Below are 21,453 nucleotides of genomic sequence, written 5' to 3'. Positions count from 1 at the left end.
AGATAGGGTCACCTTGTTTAACTCCTCTCTTGCAATCAAAGAATTTGCCAGGAACTCCATTTAGAAGGACTGAAGATGAAGAAGTTGACAGAATTTCCTTTGTGCAGTGAATCCAGGTGTCATCAAAGCCCTTTGCTTTTAACATTGCTAGGATGGCATTATGTTCAACCGAGTCGAAAGCCTTCTCAAAGTCGATTTTAATTATCACAATTGGTCTCCTGCTTTGCTGGCATTGATGGATGAATTCAAAGGCCCATGCCAAGCAATCTTGAATAGTTCTCGATTTGATGAAACCATATTGGTTTTTATGAACAAGTTCTAGAATTCTTGGTTGTAGTCTGTTTGCCATGATCTTGGAAATGAATTTCAAGGATGAGTTTTGAAGGGAGATTGGTCCGTAGTCATTTGTAGAGTCTGGATTTGGTTTCTTGGGCAAGAGAGTGATGTAAGACTTGTTGAGATTTTGAATGGACATTTCTTGGAGAAAAAATTGCTCGGCCAATTTGTAATAATCATGTGAGATAATCTGCCAACATTTTTTCATGAACATTTCGTTGTAGCCATCAGGACCAGGGGCACGGTCAGGAGGAAGAGTATTGATGATAGAGTTCATTTCCTCATGCGAAGGAATAGAGGAGAGACTGCCCAGATCAGTAATAGGGGTGATCAACTCATGCAGATTGATTAACATTTGAGAACCTTGAGATTCCCCTAGCCTCTTTGAGAAAGATTCTAGTAGAGCTTGAGCTTTTTCAGGATGAGCTGTGAAAGTTGTGCCATCTGCCAGTGAGATGACAGATTTTATTTATGCCGTGTCTTTGGGTAGCTGCAGCATGGAAGAATTTTGGGGGAAGACACTCCAAATGTGGTAATTTACCAATGAACACCGCACCGATTAGAATAATAATTTCCAGTTGAAGAGCACAGAGAAATCACGTGAAATGTCAAAAATGCCCTTGGGCCCACATGTCGGCACAGTGGAGAGATTTGTGGCGTGGTTGTGCGCCGAGATGGAGGTGCTCGGCGTGCGCTGTGTGGCGACGGACCGGCACCGGTGCCGCGAAGCGCTGTCGCACGCGGCGGTGCGTGCCGCGATGGACGTCGTGGAGGCGGGCGTCGTGGTCATTCCCCCGGTGTCGCTCGGGAATCCCTACTACGTCGACAAGATCCGGGTGTTCGTGGAGAAGGGGCAGGCTCATGCAGGTGTTCGTCGGGCTCAAGAACGGCGACTGCCGCGCGGAGGACGTCGTGGAGAAGCATGGCGAACTGTGGGGGAGGGTCAGCGGCCACATGTGTTAGTTATACGACGGCGGCGAGCGGGATTGGAGGCAGGCCGTGGGCGCTCTGTCCCGTGTGGAATCGGTCGTGGAGGTGGAGATCCGGCGAGTTGCAGCGTAGAGCTCCGACGAGCGGATGGGGAGATCGATCTCGATTTCATCTGCGCTTCCACCTCACGCCGCGCCAGCTCCACGAGCTGGTGGCAGAGCAAGTCCCCTTTGATCCGCCGTCCGCGTCCGCCGGTGGCGACTTCCGGTGGCGGATCACACGGCACATACATGTCACGCAGCACGCGATCCGTCGCCAGCATTGAATAACCAACCTCAGGGAAGAACGGATCCTCCTTGAATTCATCTCACGCCCTTCCACCGCCACTGCCAACGCGGCGAGCTCGGTGGCCCTCAGGCATCTGGAGAACCCCTCCATAGGCACCCAGCACAGAGGAACCTGTCCTCCCCGCACACTCCACCGCATCCTCCAACTCCAGCGACGGTGGTGACACGCGCCGCCGCGAGTGTAATACCCTTAGTTTCGAATTAGTGTATTTCGAAAAAAAAATTAGAATAAACGCGCAATAGTTCAACTTTTAAACCGTTGTTCGAATAGGCGATCAGGAACCGTGGATGCGTAGGGCTTGTCATGTAGTGCGAAATAGACTATAACTTTATAGTAATCGGAATCCGAATGAAGTCCCGGGAATTAAAACAATGTGGACCGTTGATCTCCTTTTCAGTCTCTATATAACCAATAGAAAAAAACAGGGGCAAAGAGAGGGAACGATCCCAGCCCTAGCCGTCATCTCTGTTTGGGGCGCCGCCATCGCCGGATGTCACCGAGCGTCGCCGGTCGCCGCTGCCGCTGTTGTTGTGTTTCTCCTATTCCTAGCGGTAGGTTTGGATTTTCCCCTTCTCCTCTGTATGATGCCGCTGCAGCACCGTCCTCCTGCTGCTGCTGCGATGTGATCTATTCCTGTTGTTGCTGCTGCTTGTGCATGCTAGCGTTCCTTGTTGTTTCTGCTGTTGTTGTGTGTGTTGATCTGTTGCTGCTATGGGTTGATGGAGCCTTTCAGAGAAAGGAAGAGCAGAGAAGGAACAGGGGAGACACTGTCGAAATTCTTAATGAATTTAGGACTGAGTGGTTTTATGTACCATAGTGTGTAGCATTCTAGGTAAGAGAATACCTGGCGTGTTACAGCGAGGCGCGCCTCGTACCCGGCGCAGAGCGGCGCCCGCGCGTGGCACCGTGATAGCGCGTTGGCACCATGTACGTGGCCGAGGCCACCACCACATTACTCCAACCCAACAACCCGCCACCCCGCCGCGGCGCACGTGTTCGAGGCGTAGGAGGAGGAGCAGGTGCGGAAGCCCGCAATGTCCGTCGTCGCCATCGCGGCGTCAGCGTCGTTCTCCGCCGCAATGACCACTCGACGCCACACATCAGACGTGTGGAGAGATAGGAGAGCTGACATGTGGGCACAAGGGCATTTATCTCTCCTTTTCAACTGGAAATTATTATTCTAATCGGCACGGTGTCCATTGGCAAATTACCACATTTATAGAGTGTCTTCTCCCAAGGTGAGTTTCGGCGGTGTCCTATAGTTAAAACCACGAAATCGTAGTGTCCTGTAGCAAAATTTGCCTATATTTTAAGAGGATTGCTAGAGCACGAAATACTATATAGACGGTACACTTTATAAAGCTAATCACTAATCTCCTATCTCCACACTTTTATGCTCACAAACGGCAAAAGAGCGAAGAAGCAGAAACGCCCCACGTGCTCCCTACCCTCACTGGCCACAACAACAACGTGGAAGGAGCAAGACGTCGAGGAGGAGAGGCACCAATGGCAGGTGGCTCCCTGGTCGGCCAAGCGACGACAGCATGCTCCCTCTCCCTGGCCTTAACATGCTACCTGATACCCGCATTTACCAGATCAACATGGTATTGATAGATGATACCAAACATCTGGTACCTATGGATATCGGCTTGTACCTAGGTACTAGGCCTAGTACCTAGAGGTACCAGATGCCTACTTGGGTATCAAGCCTGCTAGCCCCAAGTATTAGGGGTCTGGAACCCTTTGTACCTAGGTACCAAGGGCGATATCAGAGTATCCAACATGATGCCAATGATGTACTTAGCTGCACACAACACTGGCGAGTAGAAGCGATGGGTTAATAAGGAGCACGGTGGCTTACAGTGCTGCTTGCGCGACAACCTTCAGTCCTACAAGAAGAACCTCAATGACCTCCCTTCCACTTTGCTAACTACAAGATCGCCCTCCACATATAGACCAACCAGTTCCACCTTCGTCCCGGTGCCTGGACCTCATCCCCCTTGGCCTTGTCGTCTCCTTTTCCTTCTCATCATACAAGACAACACCCAACCTTGCCGCCACACTTGCCCTATGCCCTCACTACCATTCACTCTCTGTCATGCCCAGGCTATTCTAGGAAGGGAGAAAGCGGATAAGGATGTCTCCAGCATTAGGGATGATGGTCGACGAGTCGAGGAAGCACTAGTACAAAAATTGTTTTTCCACACAGCCAAACCGGTTTTCGCATATGGCTGGGCAGCTCGCCTGCACCTAGGTGTCAGCGAAAATCAATATTTTTCCATGCGAACAGCACAACTGCATGCGAAAAATCCCTTTTTCACATGTGGTCACCTATGCTGGCTGCCTGCGAAAATAATTTCGGCAAAAAAACCCCAAAAACAAATTTGGCCGAAACCTTAGCTCATCATCGTCGTCACCGCAGCCGCCACCGCTATTGTCGTCATTGTCGGAGCCGTCGCCGCTCCCGAGGACGGGGGCGGCGGATTCACCACCATCGTCGCTCCCGAGGCTGCCAGATTAGCGCTCTGCCACAGGCCGCCCCTGAGGCCACTGTCTCCGCGTGCCGGTGCTGCCCGCTCGTGAAGTCGTCGTCTCCACCTTAGCCACCAGCGATGGAGAAGAGAAGGGTGAAAGTGAAGAGGAAGAGATGGGGAGAGGGAGTGGAAGAGGAAGGGGAAGCAGTGGAGAGGAGGAAACAGAGAAGAGGAAAAAGGAGTGATGCGGTGAGAAGAGGAGAAAATAAAGGTGGGCGGCTAGTGGGGGCACACGTGAGGTCCATTTTCTCTGCACGCTGTTACATGTGAAAAATATTGTTTTGCATGTGGCCCCTAAACCGTTCTCCAAGGGTTCTCATCTAGTAAAATCGTTTCTGTAGTTGTAGAGGGAGGTGGAGGAGGAAGGGGATTGGTCATCCGACAACTAGGGGTGGAGGAATTGATGGAGGGAGGAGACAAATGAAGCGACTTACTGCTCGGTGGGGAAGAAAAAGAAGTCGGTGGGGAAGCGGATTTGGGAGAAACGGATATGAGGTAAACGTTGTTTTATCCCGTTCTCCTGATGAGATCCCCTGTTCTTATTTTTCTGATGTATTATTAAACATCTCTTGCTTGCGTTTCTACGAGTACAATTGTAAGATAACTCTAGCGCTCAACTCTTATTCATTTTTCCATGCATATATATAATTTTTGTTTTGTATGAACCATAGATAATTTCAGCATTATGTATAACATGGCCCTATTAGGGGTACATCTTTCTCTTTTTCTATGGTTAAAGTGGTAATTTCTATGCTTCCAAAATAACCAGATAGGCCGATTTCGGTCTCTCCTATAATATAATACTAGGTGATTTATCGCACTTTGCTGCGGAAATTACTAAGCAATTTTCAATATATATTTTCCGACAATTGAACTAGGAGTAATAAGAAAAGAAAATAATGAAAGGTGAGGGTTTATCGGAACATATCTAAGACAAACAAATGATACCCGTGATTTAATGTGGAACATGCATATCGATAAGTATATATTAAATATTATAAAAATGATAGATGTATTTGTTAAAATATTATGGAAATGATGTGAGGGGTGATGTTAGATATACTTGCATGTTGATTTGTAGAATTAAATAAATTATAGATGATGGTGTAATTTGTATGTTTGCTGGAGGTTACATATATAATTATTGCTAGTGGATGATGATGTGATATGGTTACATGTTGAGTTTTAGAAGTTAGTAGGTATCAATTTTAATTTATAGTAAGATAGGATATAAACGTAGGATACATTGCTTACGTGTCAATAAATTTACTTTCATACATTTGCTTCTATACGGTTAGAATCATGCCATTAACTTTTATACCCCTTCAGGCTGTGTTTAGATTCAAAATTTGGATCCAAACTTCAGTCCTTTTCTATCAAATCAACCTGTCATACACACACAACTTTTCAGTCACATCATCTCCAATTTAAACCAAAATCTAAACTTTGCGCTGCACTAAAGACAGCCTCAATAGGTTTTCAATCCTTTGCGGTTGTCATGGAGAAGAACAAAAGTTCGATACACAACGATGAGAAGCACACGCATTCGACTAGTCTTCGAGAGAGAGAGAGAGACTGGTACTCATTGACAGTAACAGCCTAACAGTAGAGCAGAACTAATTTAACCAGGTGGCGGCCGGGAACTGGTCAATACACATTTGCAAAGGTCCAAAACTAACAAGCGGAAGTGGACCCGATCTTACTGTAGACCGGTGTGTACACGTATGTGTGTGTGTGTGTGTGTATATATATATATATATATATATATATATATATATATATATATATATATATATATATAAGTGGCATTAAAATTAGCAATCTCCTCAGCACACGCAAGAATTGAAGGTCCATCCATCATGGCGCTCGTCGCCGTGGCCGGGAGCAGCCGATCCACCAACACGGCCCTCGAAGAGAAGGTCGCCGGAGTCGCAGCGCTCATCGACAAGTGGCGTCCTGACGACGGCCAGTGCTCTCTTTTCCTTGACGGCAGCCGTCGTGAGGCTGGTCGGTTTCTGTGCGCCGCCGTTGAGTTGCACGGCGCCATGCTCCTCGTCGCGTCGGACGTCGACCAAGAACGTGGCGATGAGTGCCTTGTTCGCGCGCAGGGGGTTCTCGAGGCCGCCATGCGGAGGCTTCAGCTCGAGCTGGAGCTTCTCCTGTCGACCGTGAGGTCTAACGCCGTCGACGGCGTCATCTCCGGCCACGACGTTGTGGGCGACGCTGGTGTTGTAGGGCATATAACGATGGTCGCCGACGCCATGATGGCCGCCGGGTATGGCATGGAGTGTGTCTCCACCTTCAACTCGCACCGCCGTGCGGAGTTTGCTGCCGCGGTGCGCCGCCTGCTCGGCTTCGCGCCGTCGCAGCACGCGCATTTCCATAAGCTCACATGGGAAGACGTGGACGGCAAGGTGCAGTCATGGCACACCGCCGCGGGATTCGCGTTCAACTTCGCCTTCTCCCGGGAGAGGGTGCTCTGTCACCGCGTGTTCGCCGCCGACGCGGCCTTGGCTGACAAGGTGTTCGCGGGGATTGCCAGCGACCACGCTGCGGACCTCCTCGCCGTCGCCGAGGCCGCCGTGATGCGCGCCCGCCGCGCCCCGGAGCGGCTGTTCCACGTGCTCGACGTCCATGCCACCCTCGCCGAGATACTTCCGGCGATCGCGTGCATCCTGGGTGACAAATCGGAGGCCGCCGCCCGCGCCACCGCCGCTCTTAGGAACGCCGGCAATGCGGCGCGTGGTATTCTGATGAGCTTGGAGCAGGCAATCCAGAAGACGACGTCGTCCAAGGCGGCGGTGACAGGCAGCGCCGTGCACCCGCTCACCCGCTACGTAATGAATTATCTCGTCCTCCTCGCCGACTACGAGGATACCCTTGCTCGCATTTACCAACAAGGCGAAAGCACGCTAACGTCCGGCTCCGGCAGCGCCTCGCGGGTCTCCCCGTCGTCGTCGGTGGACTCAATTGGCCGTCTCGTCTCCGTCTTGCAGCGGAAGCTGGACGCCATGGCAGTGGGGTACCGGCCTTCGGCGTTGAGGTCCCTGTTCATGGCGAATAACACGCACTACGTGAGCAAGAAAGTGCGCGGCAGCAGCAAGCTGGAGGGCATCGTCGGCGAGGACTGGATAGAGGAGCAGATGGCTGAGACAAGGCGCCACGTCGATGCATTCGTGCACTCGGCGTGGCGAGACGTGCTGGTGGCTGGCGGCGAGGGCGCAGACGCGGCGGTTAAGGAAGCGGTGGCGACGCAGCGGAGTTGGGTGGTAGCAGACGACGAGATGGGCGACGCGGTGAGGGCGCGGCGGCCGCGGTGGTGGTGCCGGCGTACCGGGCACTCTATCGACGGCACGGCACGGCGGCGTGGATGACACCGGGGGACGTGAATGCGATGATCAGCAGGCAATTCGGTGGGTTGCGGAATGAAGCGGCAGGTGCCAGGCCAGTCTCAGCCGGCAGTGCAACGTCGCGACGCCATCGTTTGCGACTCACCTCTTTCTCGGACAAATTGGCCCATGTACAGTAGCACAGTCCAAGTAGGAAGCCCAAGCCCATTAATTATACGGCACAATTATTTTGCTAATATCCCTACCATTTTTTTAGTTCACTAGAATCTATCCATTCACTACTCTCTTTTTTTTTTTGTATAAACACATTTTGATCAAAGATATAAAGTGTTTGTTTGGTCTATTTGAGTGTAAAGAAAAGGATTGTCTATGTGACAGTCTGCTGAAAAGTTTTGAACTTTTAGCAAGATTTTTCAACGTACGATCCGAACATGTTGACACGAGTAGCGCCCCCCCCCCCCCCCCTCCCCCAACAACGTACCGCATGCAAAGAAGAGCTCTCGTGTTGTTTCTTTCATTCCGTAGTTTTGTGAGTGAATCGGAGAAAAAGGCACACAAGTGGGCCTTTGGTTTTCTTATACTTCTTCCGTCTCAAAATATAAGTATTTTTAAATTTCAATATAGTATTCGAGATGTTAATTTGACTAGTAATATTTATAAAAGTAAGATATATAATTGTATATGATAAGAGTTTGTTTAATGATAAATCTAGTACGATCAATTTTACATGATTGATTTTTTCTATTAATAGTCAAAGTTAAAAATATTTGAGTTAATACTATTCTAAAAATACTTATATTTTGAGACGAAGGGAGTCAATACTTAAAATAGTAAATGGGCTTTCAGGTTAGCCACTTAAGCCCAGGGGAAATAAAGAGAGAAATAAATAATTCTCGGCCCATATGGCCGCATCTTCCAGCAAAAAAAAAAAGGTCAAGATAAGTGGATGTTGGACTTTACAATTCCTTAACTAGATACCCCGTGCTTTGCTACGGGATATATGGATAAATGCATGTTATACATTATCGAAATGATAGATGGCTATGTTTAAATAATGTTAAAATAATATATTGTCAATGATTTGACATTGCTTGCATATTAAGCTTTAAAAATACTAAAAAATTGTAGATGATATGTCATCATTGCATGATATTTAAAATAATGTAGATACTAATCGCTAATTGCTAGTGGTGATAATGTGACACACTTGCATGTGATTTAAAGTATTCTAGATAATAATTGCTAGTGGGTGATAATATGGCACACTTGCATGTTGAGCTTTGGGAGTTATTGGGTATCAACTACGGATAGTATAGATAAGCAAATGGGCTTTTGAGGTTTGCTATTTAAGCCCAAGAAAAAATACATGCTTATTCATCATGACCCCACCCCCATACTCCACAACCACATGTTCCAGCCAGAAAGAACTCATTCTATGTTGCTAACGGAACAAAGTTTAGGTCTTCCTCTGTTGCTAACAAAACAACACTATTAATTGCTCAACTAGTCATGCACTTACAAAACTTTTTTTTTTTTGAAAAAGTACGAGAACCACGCTACATTTCATTAAGAAGAGAAACATTTACAAAGAAAGATCTAAAGTATTCCCCGAGCAACATCAAAAAGTAAAAAAAAAAAAGGCATCACACCATGGCACACCACTAAAATAACGCTAAGAGGAACTAGCCATCAAGAGGTAGCAACCTACAAAGAAGCTCATGGAGCGCTTTGTCTCCAGCGATACTCCAAAGGTACTCTCTCTAGCCATTGTTTGAACAACCACCAAAACATTAAATTTAACTACATTAAAAACACCGATGCTTTCAAATTTCCCAAGCCACATGGATAAACAAGAAATTCAAGCCCTTCTCCTCCTTAGGGACATTTTGGATGGCTTTAAACCAACTAGTTAGATAAACGAGTTGAAGAGCGCTAAGGTGTTGTAGCTGCCCTTCCAATCTTCTCACGGACCAAAAAACCAAACTTGCCGAGAGAAAAACACATTTGACAAAACTGATATTCAAATTGAAAGTGTCAATTAGGCCTAGAGGGGGGTGAATAGGCTAATTCAAAAAACAACTAAAAGCAGAAGCAGTAATTTTCGGATATTTTTCGGATATATCCGAAAATTTTCGGAGTCAGCACAAACAGCAAAGTAAATCCTAGATCTGGTTGCCTACAACAAGAATATGCTAGCACAAATAGCAACTAGACCTATAGCGGCTCAAACAAGCAAAGCTAGTGGAGAGGGAGGAAGTCAAGTCACCAAAGATGAAGCTCACGAGGTTGTTCCCGAAGTTTAAATCCTTGAGGGGATTCTACTCTCCGTTGAGGAGCTCACTAAGAGCCGGGTCTTAGCTAACCCTTTCCTCAAGAGGTTGCACTAAGCACTCCTCCTTCTACTAAGGGTATCTCTTCCCTTTCGGAGGTAAGATCCGACCTTCACAAACTTCTCCCGGCCAACCACAAGTAGATCGGTGGCTCGGGAGCGACACCTAGCCGCCTAGGAGTCCTCAACCTCCAAGAGTAACAAATGAAGCAAATAACTCCCGGAGATGATGCAAGTGCTCACAAATCTTCACGAAGTCAACAACAAGCATTCACACAAACTCGAATCCACAACTCTCACACACACCAAATCCAAATCGAACACGTGTGAGAGGGGAAACAAGAAAGCAAAGCTCAAAAGTGCTAGAGAGAGAGCAAGCCAAGGGCACAAATGATTGGAATGGAACCAGCAGCCCTCACAAGTGAGGGGAGGGGGCTATTTATAGCCACAGCCCAGATTCTGCCCGTTGTGCACAATAATTGAGATTTTCGGATATTCCGAAAGATTTTCGGACATGTCCGAAAATTCCAGCTCAGCACCAACAGCTATGTCAACAAAGGATTTTTCGGACATTCCAAAAACTTTTCGGACAAGTCCGAAAATTTCCAGTACCAACAACATCGTTCTGGATGTTCTCGGAAAAGTCCGAAAATAACTTTCGGACAAGTCCGAAAATATACAGAAGCGAAATTGACTCTACTGAAGATTTTCGGAAAATCCGAAAATCAGTTTCGGACAAGTCCGAAAATATACAGAACCACTTTTGCCTTCGCAGTCTTTTTCGGAAAGTCCGAAAATCACTTTCGGATATATCCGAAAATTTCCAGAAGCGAAAATCTGGTTCTGTGTGTTTTCGGAAAGTCCGAAAATGAGTTTCGGAAAACTCCGAAAAAATCCAGAACACACCAAACAGAGGAGAAACACTTTTTAAAAATAGATTTTGAGCACTTTGATCACTCCTCGTATGTCAATGCATCATCCCTCTTAATAGTGCGGCTTTCCTATTAACTCAAGGAAACGAAAACGTACAAAATACCATTTGCTCATTTGCCGCATCACATCACATCAACGTATTCGGCGGGCTATGCATTACGCTAACTCATTGAGGACATAACAACCTTCACATTTGCTTAAATAAAAATGTTAGTCCTCTCTAATCGCATTGTAATTAATCACCAAAATCATTAGGGGCCTAGATGCACTTTCACAAATATTTGTAGAAATATCAAATGAGTGACAAAACACAAAACTAGGTGTTCTTAGAAATGTTAGCATATGACAAACTGAGTATTGTTCTGTAGGATCAAGGAGGCCGACTAGGGGAGGTGAATAGGCGGTTTTAAAACTTAATGGCACTTAAACAAAACTAACCTAAGTTGCTAGGCAAGGTAAGGTGCAAGGTTAACTAAGCAACTAACTTAAGTTTTGCAAACCTAGGTGATATGGGCTCAAATATGTCTCTATGAATGTAAATAGCACAAATGTAAATGCAACAAATAAATGAGACAAGAGATAAGGAATTTTTCACCGAGGTTCGGAAACTCGCCGGTTTCTTAATCCCCGTTGAGGCGAGCCCAACTCCACCGCTCAACCACGAAGCCACCGCACGCCCCCTTTGTCAAGGGGTGGGCAAGGCGGGAGCCGGCCCACGGAGAGGACTACCCAAGCCTCGATCACTCGGGGTAGTTCTTCCTTCACTCCGAAGGTGGTGAACTCCAAACCACTCACAAACGGCGCCGGGCCTCCTCCACAATCTCCTCGGAGAGGTCACCAAGCAACACCTACACAAGCCGTCTAGGAGGCGGCAACCTCCAAGAGTAACAAGTCTAGGATGATTGCCGAGGATGATCAAGTGCCACACTAGCTAAAACAATGAAGCAATGCACTTGGATTGGCTTAACTCACTCTCTAACACCTCACTAGATAAACTAAGCGCACAAGGGTGTGAGAGCTCTTGCAAGGGTTCAAGATAATGCAATGGAGTGCCAAAACCTTACCCTTGCTGCTGGGGAGTGGGTATATATACCCCCAACCACCAAAACTAGCGTTTGGAACTGAAATCCCCAACTTTGTGCTCTGCCGGTCAGACCGCCGTTGTGAGGCCGGTCAGATCGGACTACTTTGTAACGGCTAGAAAACTAGCCGTTACAGGGCAATCATTGAGCCCACTCAACCTGGCCGGTCTGACCACAGTGTAGTGGCCAGTCAGACCGTCCACGGCTCGGTCAGACCGCCGTCGGCTCGGTCTGACCGGTTACGACTCTGGCGGCTCTGTATCGCCACCAAAAACCAGACCAGTGCAACAGACCAGTGGGGCCAGTCAGACCGGCCTTACCACGCCGGTCAGACCGGCTAACAAACCCGGTCAGACCGGCCTAAGTCCCACGGTCAGACCGCAGGTCACTTTTCGGCTCAACCGACTATTAGTAAAACGGCGATATCTCTTGACTCGGGTCTCGGAATTTGGCGTTCTTAGACTCTATGGAAATCTTATTCAAAGGGCCATCCAACCCATGAAAAATCCATCCAAGAAACACAACTTAAGTCAAGGATAAAGGGCTCACACTCCAAAGGATATCCACCGGACATACCCACAAGATGTCACTCACTCCTATTGGACATGCCCACTTCTCTCTTAGTTTAGGACTTGAGAAAACTCATCACACTTGGTTAGACAAGCCCACAAAATGCACCTACATGCATATGAACTAATATGGCACAAGATCATCCACAAGCTCGCTTCATAGACCCCTCTTGATAGTACGGTGTCTATCTAGCAAATCCGGTCTACACCAAACACCAAGACCGGGAAAAGACTAAGAAAACATTCTTAGCTACATTATACCTTTGCCTTGCGCCATCCATCTTGGGGTCAAGCTTGAGCCGAGATCAACACTTGTGACCATCCGGTTGAACCATGTTTATGCCGAGGTCTTGTCCATCCTTTGTCAAGACTTTATTCTCATCACAAGCTTGACTTTATTCTTGCCAACATGACGATGTCCTTGGCTTGGTGAGCACTAACCCATGGTGTCATTCATTAGCCTCATCGTAGTGGGACCTATTCCATTTCACACCTCAAAGGAGAACATTAGTCTCAACAAATCGGTTGTCATCCTTCACTTCATGACCAACCGGTTGCATATGAAAGATATGGATATGTTTGTTGAGTATTCATTAACATCACAAGTGTCATATACTCGTATGCAAGCTCAAGTGCAAAGATCCGATATAAATAATAGGTGAACAACATGGATCTAGAACATGCACAATAAATATATAGGATTTGCTCCCCCTAAATATATGCATACAAATAAATATACAAGAGATGCAAGTGTATGCATAATTAGAGAATGACCAATGGAGGTTTATCCTATACATATAGAGAAGGCATATGTAGTAATGATGTAGACCAACATAAAACATATACCTTCATGATCTCCATGTTCTCAATGTAAATGAGACTAAATAAGATAACATTCGAGTAAGCATTAGTCTCACACTTATATATCAATAACATGGAAATCATATATATGAACCTATCAAAAAGTAGGAGATAAGAAGTGGTACATATCGTTTTATCTCCATGCATTTCATCCTTGTCATGATTAAGGTCCATCACAAAAGAATGCATGTCTTCCACATCTCATTATCGGGAAATAACCTAGTAGACAACTTATGCAAAAGAGAGGTTAATCCCATAAACATCGGTTTATCATCTATCACCAAAGTAACAATTACACAAATTGTTTAATCCAAGATCTTTCAATCTTTTCTCTCTTTGGTGATGGATAATAACCCGATATAAACAATATAGAGAGATGAGATGAAAAATGATTTCAAATCAAGATAGAAATCTTATAACAAACAAAATATAGAATAAGCTCCCCCTCAAGATGTGCATACATATGGATATGAAGGAACGCATATGCACATAATCAATAAAGATCAAATAGGAAGCTCACACTATATTTTGGATCCACAAGAGAGACCAAGTTAGAATATGTGAAGTTTAATACATACCTCTCATCATTTTTACTTTCATATCCAAATGAGACTAGTCAAAGAAAGGCTCATAAAAACGTTAGTCTCATATAATTAGATTTGTCATTAATCACCGAAACCAAATTAAGGCACTCGAACTTACATGTTCACTGCTAACAAAACTAATAAAACTTGAGATGAATACATTAGATGCATGCTAATTAAACCAGCTTAGAAGTTCTACTAAAAAAATAATGAGGTGACTATATAACAAAACAAATATTAGAGAATAATGAATCGAGACTAAACACATGATCCTAACCTTGCATATATACATGACTAAATTTTGAAGCAAAACACAGAGAATAGTGAATGGAAAAAAATCACAAAACTAACTAACAAAACAAACAAAACAAATTAGTCCTCATGCTACAAGTTTCTAATTAATGGCTGACAAAACTGACAAAATTAACTAGCCATCATGCCACAGTTATCTAACTAATGGCTGACAAAACTAACAACAAACAAAACTAAGCATTTTTTTACCATTTAATCGAGTACAGACAAAACTAGCATATTATATGCAATATTAGATACTTGTTAAGAAAACTGACAAAACAAAAAAATGAAAGAAAAAATAACTACTTTTCTTTGGTAACAAGACATATTTCTCTGTAAACTATATTTCAGGTTGGAAACAAAACTGAAGTGAATATGTTTCTTCAATAATTCCTAATCCTGTGAGATTTCTGCATGATGAGTTCTCCTTCATGAGAAATAACCCAATTATTGCATTAATTTGTGACTTGGGCTAGTTAATTTCAGTACAGCGTGTTGACGGTCATTAAGTACCAATTTCGATCGTCAACTACCATAATAAATAAAGATGGTTATGTAGTCCTTGTAGTTGCTCAATTATCACATTTGTGGTCAGCGATAGACATAAGTGAATTATAATCTAAAAACATAAGAGAGTAAACATGTCATATACACTAACCGTATTAGTGAGGTCAACATAATCGAAGTCTCAACACAAAGAATCAAGTACCTGTATCTCTTGTTTTTTCGTGTTGACAACCGCTAAATATCAATGTACATATTTGATATTTCTTTATGTATGACTTGCTTAGATTTTTCTACCAATAAATATCAAAGATGTACATTGGTATTTAGTGGTTGTCAACACGAAAAAACAAGAGATACATGTACTTAATTCTTTGTGTTGATACTTCGATTATGTTGACCTCTCTAACCTCGCTAATACGGTTAGTGTATATGACATGTTTACTCTCTTATGTTTTTAGATTATAATTCACTTATGTCTATCTGTAATACCCCGAGTTTTAAATTAATATATCTCGCGGAATATTAGAGCAAACGCGCAAAAGTTCAACTTTTAAACCATTGTTCGTATAGGCGATCGGGAACCGTGGATGCGTAGAGCTCGCCGAGTAGTGCAAAATAGACTATAAATTTATAGTAATCGGAGTCCGAACAAAGTCCCGAGGATTGAATAGATGTGAGCCGTTAGATCTTATTTAGTCTCTTTATATAACCAACCAAAAAAAAACAAAGAAAAAAAAAAGAAACAGGAGCGATTCTCCTGTAGCCCTAGCCGCCGCACCTCCTGCGCTCTGCCGCCGCCGCTGCTGTTCCTCTCTTCGCCGGCGCCGCCGCTGGTGCAGCCGTCGCCGGTCGCCACAGCCGTCGTCGTCCGCAGTCGGTCGTTGATGAGCTACTGTTGTTTCTGTTAATTTCCCTGCTGCTGCCGAACCCTGCTGTTGCCGATCTGATCTCTTCCTTGCTGGTGGTGCACGGCTTGCTGTTGCTGCCGATATTCGTTTCTGCTGCTGCTGCTGTTGGCCTGCAACGAACAGGAAGGAGGGAGAGAAGGCAGAGAAGAACAGGAAGGAAGGAAAGAAGGGGAAATTTGATAGAAGAAGGGAAATTTGGGGAATTTGGTGAATATTTCCAAATTCTTCCTTTTTCTTATACATTAGTACTGCTAGGTAATCCGTTTTAGTCTATAGTTGTTTCTAATTTATATTTAAGACGATCTGTTTCCGGTTTTTTTGAATTTATTTTATATCGAACGCTAGGCTGAAACCGTATTTTCAAATCTGGTATTAAACCATCAGGAATCAGGTTAGTTGTCCTAAATAAAGTTTGTAGTCATTGTCAATATCTTTCCAACGGTGCTAGTTTCACTCGATTCCGATAAACGGTTTAGGAGAAACAGCAAAAACAGTACTGCTGACCGGGTCCGGAAATCAGGACAGCAGTTCGTTTTTCCTTAATCTGGGATTTTCAGAGGCATAATCTGATTTTGTGCTCAACATGAAAGTTGTAGACAATTTTGTCTAGATGTCCGAAGTTGTATTATTTGCTAGTTTCCGTCATAAAACAGTAATGGAACAGCTATAGGTTATTTAATACAAATCGGTAAAAGGTTTATATGTTCTAGGTTTTGATTTTAGTAAATATCCCTTGTAACCATCGTTAATTGAATATAGTGGTTTATGCGTAGTTTTACTCCACAGGTGTGGAGGGTTCCAACGTTGGAGGAGTTGAGTCGGAGTATCGAATGAGTTAAGGCAAGTACAAGACGGACTTATGTGATGGACAAAACTGAGTTGTTTTGTTTGGCTTTACTTGCATAATTATTATTCAATTGCTTGTTATTACTGATTGTATGGCTATGACGTTATGCTACTTATTCGTGTTTCGACCCATATTCAAATTCATGACGTTATTTATGTTTCATTATTCCGGATGTTCTGTTTACATTATTCAAGAACTATGCGTAGCCATGGGAGTGCAATTTGGATCTTTATTCATGATCCTTGAGAAGTGCTGATCACGCTTGCTCGGCTTACCGGTAATGCTAAGAGGATATTCACACCTGCCCGGAAGGGAACTACTATCTTTTGACTTCTTTGGTTTAAAAATAAAGTAAATCCAACCCTTCATGTTGGTTTCTTAATGCATAAATCATGCGTATGTTTTACTAGTTCAAGATTGTACTTGCTGAGTATTCTTTACTCACTCTTGTGTTTAATTTGGTTTTTAGGTACCTAATGACATCGATCGGCATGGGGCGGGAGTAGCACCCTTGGACTACACATTATTATTGCACACAATTGAAATTAGTTTTAGACTATAATTTTTGCTCAGCATAAGTTTTGCATAGAACTTGTAAAGGTCATTTAAGGTTCTGATCCTTATTTTTCACGTGGGATTTGTGGAGCTAGGATGGTTTGGATTGTGTGGTTTATATCGGTATTGACCTTTCTTATAACTGCCTGTCGTGATGTCCGTATTTTTAGGGGAGACTCTGCCGAAATTTCTAATAATTTTAGGACTTAGTTTTTGAGTGTATTTTGGTGTGGCATTCTAGGTACGTGGTTACCTGGGGTGTTACAGTTGGTATCAGAGCGGGCGGTAGGTCCATGGGAAGTGACTGGGTAATGAGATATATAAATCAACATAAAATTTTGAACTAGAGTTCCTAACCAATTAAAAAAAATATTTTCTCTTAGGGTAGGAAATAATAAGAGTAGAACTTGGGTTATATATAAACATCTAAAAAAACTTGACACACTGGTGCACAATAGGAATGGGAGCATGGGTCATTCCTAGCATTTATGTTTCTGCTGCATATATATATGTATGATTGTGTTTCCTTGCATGCCATTGTCTAACCTATTGTTAAACTAATGACGTGTAAATGCTTGTGTTTGATATAGCTATGCCGCCTAGAGTGAGTGTTCGGTTGGCTAACAGAAGCCGCGGGAGAGGCGGAGGTAGAGGTCGTGGTAGGGGCCACCATAATGAAGAAGTTGAAAATAGTCAGGATAATGAAGAGGTTGGGAACAACTCGGTTGCTGAATCCCCTGTTCCTAATCGTGGAGGTCGTGGTAGGGGCCGTGCTGGAGGCCGTGGAAGAGGTCGTGGTAGAGGTCGCCATAATGAGGCAGCATCCTCGAACCAGATGGAGGATGAGCACATGGAAGAGGAGGAGGGTGGTAGCCACTCAGCTGCTGTCTCTGATGATGCTCCTCGAGCTGCTCGGGGGATGACACTCACTAGATGGACATCCATGCGCTTAGACACATTTGATGGGTCTGGTACTCCCGTTAATGCTGCAGACTGGTTACGCAAGATGGAGAAGTATATGAGGGGATCTAGAATGACTCCTGAGGAGAAGGTTACTTTCATGCCTTTTCAGTTGACTGGTCAGGCGGACATTTGGTGGGATGGAGTTGTTGAAGCATGGAACCCTGATCGTGGTGCTATTACTTGGGAAGTTTTTCTTCAGCAGTTCAGAGCTAAGTATTATCCAGAATCATTTAGGGACAAGATGAGTGATGAGTTAAACAATATCCAACAGGGAAGCAAGACTGTTGATGAGTATGAACGGGAGTTCAGTAGTATTGTACGCTTTGTGCCTAGCGTGGCAAGTGATGAGCGTGAGAAGGCTAGGAAGTTCTTTCGAGGGCTCAATGCTCGGTATAGAGAAGTGATGGGAAGAAACCCGCCTACTATATACCTCAATGCAGTTGAGGAGGCTCGAGGGATGGAGGTTGAGCTCCAAATTACTACTACGCAGAAGAATCGTTCTGGCAATGTCACTGGTAATGAGTAGAAGAGAGCTCATCAGGAAGGGGGCGAGAACTCGCAGCGACCACCTTTCAAGAAGTACAAACGAAATCAGGTCACTCAACCATCATCTAAACCTAGGCAGTGGGGTTCTCAGCCTAATGCAGCTTCACGTCCAACGGAGTCTCAGTTGATTCGCCATGTGCCAGGGCAAGGGCTAATTTGCTTTAAGTGTGGAAAGAATCACCATTCAGCAGAGTGTGGGTTTACTGGGGCATGTCGTGGGTGTGGCAAAGCTGGACACATGGAGTTGGTATGTAAGCGTAACCCAAATTCTATCATCAAGTGGCAAAAGCCGAGCTCCTATTCAGCAACCTCTTCGACAGCTAGCTATCCTCGAGGTTTAGGTTCATCCACTAGTACTCCCCGTGGTGCCGTTCAGATGATGACAACTTATCCACTTCCTTACCAGCAGTTCACACATAATTACCCACCACCACCATTACCAGGACAGTATTGGCCCATGCCTCAATCTTTTGCTCCACGTGCTCCACTCCAGTTGCCTGCACCGCCTATGGCGCATCCTTCTGCTTCAGCTCCACCTCACCAGCAGGTCTCAGCCTCTACTACCCCAGCTATGGCTGGAGTCTACAACATGCCTGCAGCTTCATCCCTTGGTCGCCCGGATGTCGTTACAGGTACACTTTCAGTTGATTCGCATGATGCCCTAGTTCTGTTTGATTCTGGTGCTACATTTTCCTTTGTTTCAATCGAGTTTGCGAAAAGAGCTAATCTATTTAGTCAAGAGGTCTCTCGATCTGTCCAAGTCAGCTCTCCAGGGGGTATAATCTCTAGTTCAGTAGTATGTCCAGGTTGTGCAATCTCTATTGATGGGGAGGAATTTGTGGCAAATCTAATTGTGATTCCCTTATCGCTCTTTGATGTGATCTTGGGCATGGATTGGTTGAACCGATATCGTGCTGTAATATCTTGTTTCTGGAAGACTATTACCTTGGAAGCTCCATTAGGCGAGGAGATGGTTTTCCAAGGGAGCACGCCTCCGCATTCTCTTTTCGTGATGTCAAGGTTATTTCCTGGGCAGCGTGCTGTAAAGACGGGGTTATTATGGGCCTTAGCCGAGAAGTCATCCAAGCCTTTAGTGATTGAAGATGTTCCTGTAGTGCGAGATTATCCTGATGTTTTTCCCGCAGAATTGCCAGGGATGCCACCTGAGCGTGATGTAGAGTTCCGTATTGATCTTGTTCCTGGTACACAACCTATCTCCAGAGCCCCGTACCGGTTAGCTCGTCCTTTCCAAGAAGAGTTGAAGAAACAATTAGATGATCTATTATCTAAGAAGTTAATCCGACGGAGTGTGTCGCCATGGGGCGCACCTGTTATTTTTACTGAGAAGAAGGATGGAAGTTGGCGTATGTGTGTGGACTATCGGGCCTTAAATGCTGCGACAATCAAGAACAAGTACCCATTGCCTCGTATTGAAGATTTGTTTGATCAGTTAAAGGGAGCGAAGGTGTTCTCTAAAATTGACTTGCAATCTGGTTATAACCAAATTCGAGTGCGAGAAGAGGATATTGAGAAGACTGCATTTTCCACGAGGTATGGGCATTATGAGTATAGAGTAATGTCCTTTGGGCTGACCAATGCTCCGGCCTATTTTATGGAGGCGATGAATAGCATGTTGCATAGTTTTCTAGATAATTTCGTGGTGGTGTTTATTGATGATATTCTGATTTACTCCAAAGATGTAGAGGAGCATGAGCGTCATCTGAGGATGGTACTAGGGACCCTACGAGAAAACAAGTTCTATGCTAAACTGAAGAAGTGTGAGTTCTGGCTTCCTGAAGTGGCTTTTCTAGGGCATGTAATTAATCAGCAAGGTATCTCGGTTGATCTAAGCAAAGTTTTAAGTGTTGTCGGATGGAAAAGGCCGACTAATGTTAAGGATGTCAGGAGTTTTTTGGGTATGACGGGGTACTACCGACGCTTTGTGAAGGATTTCTCGATTATCGCTAAACCTATGACGATGCTCACACATAAGGATGTGAAGTTTCAATGGACGGACCAATGCGAGTGTAGTTTCCAACAATTGAAGCAGAGGCTGGTAACTGCTCCGGTGCTTACTTTGCCCCAACCTGGTAAACGTTTCACTGTTTATTCCGATGCTTCACGAGTAGGCCTTGGTTGTGTTCTTATGCAAGAGGGCAATGTTATAGCTTATGCATCTAGGCAGTTAAAGAAGCATGAGCAGAATTACCCCACTCATGATCTTGAGCTTGTAGCAGTGGTCTTTGCTCTCAAAATTTGGAGGCACTACCTGTATGGAGAATCTTGTGATATTTTCACTGATCATAAGAGTCTGAAATATATCTTCACTCAGAAGGATTTGAACTTAAGGCAGAGGAGGTGGCTAGAGTTGATTAAAGACTATGATCTTAACATTCAATACACACCGGGTAAGGCGAATGTGGTTGCAGATGCTCTAAGCCGTAAGGTCGTTCCTCCAACTGTGAGTTGTTTGATAACTGATTTTGAACGGATGGATATCTCCTATTGTTATGTTGGAGTGGCAAGTACCGAGTCACGAGTCATTCTTGAGTCCGCCATACCCCAACGAGTGCTAGAGGCCCAACAACACGATCGGTTGCTGCAACAAGTTAAGAAACGTGTAAAGGAAGGAAAAACTGGAGATTTCACTTTGGATTCCTCGGGAGCTGTGCGATTCCATGGGTGTTTATGTGTTCCACAAAAAGCTAAAGTCAAGGAAGAGATTTTGCGAGAAGCACACCGAACACCATATACTGTGCATCCTGGGGAGAACAAGATGTATCATGATCTGAAGAAGATCTATTGGTGGAAGAGGATGAAAGTGGATGTGGCCAAGTACGTGGCGTCATGTGGGGTATGTCAGCGAGTAAAGGCTGAACATAAGAGTCCTGCTGAAAAGTTGCAATCATTGGAAGTTCCTGTATGGCCTTGGAATGATATTGCTATGGATTTCGTGGTTGGGCTACCTCGAACTCCA

The 21,453-nt window shown here is 44.8% G+C and overlaps 1 pseudogene; it reads left to right on the top strand.

The window, feature by feature from the left end:
• The first annotated feature begins 6,007 nt into the window (after positions 1-6,007).
• LOC127765355 (exocyst complex component EXO70B1-like) lies at positions 6,008-7,677 on the top strand (annotated as a pseudogene).
• Positions 7,678-21,453: the final 13,776 nt, after the last annotated feature.

This window comes from Oryza glaberrima, chromosome 3 (assembly GCF_000147395.1).
Source record: "Oryza glaberrima chromosome 3, OglaRS2, whole genome shotgun sequence".
Taxonomy (NCBI): Eukaryota; Viridiplantae; Streptophyta; class Magnoliopsida; order Poales; family Poaceae; genus Oryza; species Oryza glaberrima.
The sequence above is the reverse complement of the archived record's forward strand: the minus strand, read 5'-3'. Positions and strand labels throughout refer to the sequence as shown.